The sequence below is a fragment of the Sapajus apella genome, unplaced genomic scaffold (assembly GCF_009761245.1).
Source record: "Sapajus apella isolate SASKATOON/1434 unplaced genomic scaffold, GSC_monkey_1.0 scaffold67, whole genome shotgun sequence".
Lineage (NCBI taxonomy): Eukaryota > Metazoa > Chordata > Mammalia > Primates > Cebidae > Sapajus > Sapajus apella.
In genome coordinates, this window is record NW_022437007.1 from 4,100,442 (window position 1) to 4,104,625 (window position 4,184).

The 4,184-nt window shown below is 50.9% G+C and overlaps 2 pseudogenes across 2 annotated transcripts; one reads left to right on the forward strand and one right to left on the reverse strand.

The window, feature by feature from the left end:
• Window positions 1–1,878: 1,878 nt before the first annotated feature.
• On the reverse strand, window positions 1,879–2,603 carry LOC116530463 (annotated as a pseudogene). Its single transcript, XR_004260012.1, has one exon. The product of XR_004260012.1 is annotated as an annexin A2 pseudogene (transcript).
• Window positions 2,604–2,652: 49 nt separating this feature from the next.
• Window positions 2,653–3,220, forward strand: LOC116530544 (annotated as a pseudogene). Its single transcript, XR_004260054.1, has one exon. The product of XR_004260054.1 is annotated as a 39S ribosomal protein L10, mitochondrial pseudogene (transcript).
• The last annotated feature ends 964 nt before the right edge of the window (window positions 3,221–4,184 follow it).

A 4,184-nucleotide genomic window follows, 5' to 3' on the forward strand; every position in this document is an offset into this window, starting at 1 on the left:
CTCCTGGCACCAGCCCCTCGCAGAACGACCTGGCCAGCCTCATCCAGGCCGGTCAGCAGTTTGCCCAGCAGATGCAGCAGCAGAGCCCAGAGTTGATAGAGCAGCTCAGGAGCCAGATCCGGAGTCGGACGCCCAGCGCCAGCAACCACGACCAGCCGGAGTGACGCCGCCCATTCCCGGCGTGACCGCGTCCTTCCCTGGCCGACTGGAAGCCTTCTGGTTGTTTGCTGTTTCCTCCTGCTGGACTGCCTGGGAGGGGAAGAGAGAGACCTCGGACCTGCATATCAAGATAGATTTTCCCTTTGTCTCTGCCTCCTCCACTCCCTTTTTGTAACTCCCCTATAGCCCCCAGACCTTTCTTGAAACAACAGCCAGCAAGCTGAGCGCAGCCCAGCAGCGACCTCCCTCCCAGGCCCCAGACAGCCCATCACTTGAGTATTTTCTAGAATCCTGGGGTGCTCCCGGCCCCTCTCAGCGAAGCGGCAGCTTCCACGTTCAGCCGCGTGGCGGATCCTGTGGCTTCCGGAGCCTTTTTCCAGCCCCCGCCGCCTCCCGTGGTGTGTGTGCAGGAACTCTCCCGTCCTGAGAAGCTGCTTTCCGAGTCGCCTTCCCGGCCTCGCGGGCCCCGTGCCTGCTCGGAAGAGCTCACTGCCAGCTGCAGCCCCGACACCGCGCTGCGTGTCTTTGCATGAGGAACTCTACCGGCAGACATCTAGGAGACAGGTGCAGTCACCCCCCCGCCTCCGCGGCCTGGAGCCGTCGTGGGTGCAGAGGACCAGTTTCTGCGACTTTCTCCAGGTGCGCGTGTGGGCAGACACGCGTTCCCCTCCGCCCACCGTCATTTTCTAGTCCTCGAGACTAAGAGCCACGAGTGTCATCATGACCTTCTGTCCCGGCTGCCTTAGCCGCGGGCACAGGGAAGGCAGCTGGGCCATTTCTGTCTGTGTCCCATCTTGCTGTCCTTCCGTCCTGGGTGTTTCACAGGCCCAGGGCCTGCCTGGAAGCTCATCCCTCCAGTTCCAGGTCGAGGCCACGGGGCATCTCTGGTGCCACCCACCTTGGCCCTAAAACAGCCACCAGGAGAGCAGCCGAGAGCCAGACAGTGAGGGACCTGCCTTGGCTCCTGGGGCCTGGGGGTGGCAGGTGAGCCGCTCTGCGGTCCCAGCAGCAGGGTTGGCAGTCGGAGCATCCGGGGGATCCCTGGGTCTTGGCCGTCTGCGGGGTAGGCGCAGTACCGTGTGTCATAGGTAACAGTAGGAACGGGGCCCCCGTGGCTCTGCAGCCCCTCACGGCGGTGAGGCGTGTGCCGAGCCCATCGGGTGCAGGGCGTGACGTATGGGGAATAAATAGGCGTTGTGACCTCAAAAAAAAAAAAAAAAAAAAAGGGAGGTATCCTTTAGCAATAACTAAATATAATTTAAAGTCTTGTTTTCTCATTGAAGCCTCTGAATGTATATATTTAAGATGTACAACTTGATATTTGATATACATTGTGAAATGATCGCTACGATCAAGCTAATTAATATCTTCATTACCTCTACATAATTACCATTTTGTTTGTGTTGTGTATGTATATCTGTTATGGAAAGATTTAAGATATATCTTTTTAACAAATTACACGTATGTAATATAATACTGAACTGTCATCACCATGCTGTACGTTGGATCTCCAGAAATCATTTACCTTGTATAACTGAAACTTTGTACCATTTGACCAATATCAGTCTATTTCCCCTTCCCTCAGCCCCTGGCAACCATCTTACCCTCTGCTTCTGTGAATTTGGCTCTTAAATTTCACATACAAGTGAGATCATGTGAGATGATGATCAAATGATCAAGTGAGATCATTTTTTGTTGTTGTTGGTTTTTTTTGTTTGTTTGTTTCTAAAGTACAAATTCAGTTTATTCAACTGTTTACGACACAGTACGCAGGAGGCAAAGTGTTTCACATCACAGATTTCACTTCCAACTCCTTGGCATGTTCATTTCTTTGGCTTACAGGAGAGACTAGACAGGAAAGCCAGGCAATGCTTAGGCAACTAGAATGAGGGTAGGGGTAGTGTTAAGGTCATCCTCACAGGGCCGGCGATAGGGACTGTTAGTCGCAAGCTGGTTTTCTAGACCTGTTAGCTGGAAGCGTAGGGAGCACCATTCCTGGATGCTCACACCGCGCCGGGCTTCAGTCATCTCCACCACACAGGTACAGCAGCGCTTTCTGGTAGTCACCCTTAGTGTCTTGCTGGATGTAATAGTACAGGGACTTGCCGTACTTTCTCTTGAATTCAGACCTAATTTTCAACACGTCCACTTCACTGCGGGAGACCATGATTCTGATCAGGACCTTAGCTGGAGTCCCCTTGCCCTTCAAGGAGTCGTACAGCCGATCAGCAAAATACAGGGGCTTGTTCTGAATGCACTGGACCAGGTTCAGGAAGGCATTTTCCAGGTCTCCTTTAACCTCTTTCCTGATGCTCTCCAACATGTCATAAGGGCTGTAGCTCTTGTACCTATCAAATACTTCCTGCAGGTGGCACACGCTCTGCTCGGTCATGATGCTGGTCCACTTGGGAACATCAGTTCCTTTCCTCTTCACTCCAGCGTCATAGAATAGCTTTTTTTTTTTTTTTTTTTTTTTTTTTTTTTTTTTTCTTGATAGCTGTCTGCCAGAATGTGGCTCTGAGTGCAGAGGACAAGCTTCTTATGCGACACCGGCTGCGGAAACACAAGATCCTAGTGAAGGTGTACCCCAACCAGGTCCTGAGGCCTTTCCTGGAGGATTCCAAGTACCAAAACCTGCTGCCCCTTTTTGTGGGGCACAACATGCTGCTGGTCAGTGAAGAGCCCAAGGTCAAGGAGATGTTACGGATCTTAAGGACTGTGCCATTCCTGCCGCTGCTAGGTGGCTGCATTGATGACATCATCCTCAGCAGGGAGGGCTTTGTCAACTACTCCAAGCTCCCCAGCTTGCCCCTGGTGCAGGGGGAGCTTGTAGGAGGCCTCACCTGCATCACGGCCCAGAACCACTCCCTGCTCCAGCACCAGCCCCTCCAGCTGACCACCCTGTTGGACCAGTACATCAGACAGCAACGCAAGGATTCTGTTGTGTCAGCCAATGGGAAGCCAGATCCTCCTGACCGTGTTCCAGACTCGTAGCCAGCCTGTTTAGCCAGCCCTGCCTATAAATACACTCTGCCCTAAAAAAAAAAAAAAAAAAAAAAAAGCCTGTGGCGTGCCCAGAGCACAAGACTAAGGGCATCTTTAGATGTGGTTTCTAGTCCTGGCTCTGCCACTAACTTGCTGTGTAACCTTGAACTCCACAATTCTCTTTTGGGACCTCAATTTCCACTTTGTAAAATGAGGGTCCAGGTGGGTTTAGGATCTCGAGGGGTCTACTAGCATATGAGTCCAAGCACACAAGTGCCTTTTGAATGGGCAGAGATGAGAGAGAGAGAGAATAAATGAATGAGGTTGCATTGACTCAATGCCAATGTCACTTCCAGGATTCAGAATTCAGAGTTGTGATGCTCTCATCTGACAGCCAAAGATGAAAAACAAACAGAAAAAAAAAAAAGTAAAGAGTCTATTTCTGGCTGACATATTTATGGCTGACAAACCCCTGGAAGAAGCTATGTTGCTTCCCAGCCTGGCCTCCCCAGATGTTTGGCTACCTCCACCCCTCCATCTCAAAGGAGTAACATCATCCACTGGGGTAGAGAAGGAGAGGGTCCTGAAGGTGGTGGGAGGGATAGAAATCACATCCCCTCCCCCAACTTCTCAAAGAGCAGCATCCCTGCCCCGACCCACAGCCATATTTTAAAGTCACCTTCTGAAGAGAATTTCAAGGTCCCAGGAGACACTGGTCTAGCAGGCCCGAGAGAGCAGCCACCACACACTCCCAGACAAGAACATCCCTTCTGAGATGCCACCTTCTGCCCACCGCTCACAGACACATTTCTGCCTAGAAAACGGCTTCCTCCTCCTCTTACATGTGATGGCATTTCTTACACTAAAAGAATATTATTGGGAGAAAAATCACAAGTGCTGTACATATGCTGAGCGACTGCAGAGCATAATAGCTGCCACCCAAAAATCTTTTTGAAAATCATTTCCGACAACCTCTTACTTTCTGTGTAGTTTTTGTTTTTTTAAAAAATGTTTTAAACAGAAGCACATGCTGTACGAAA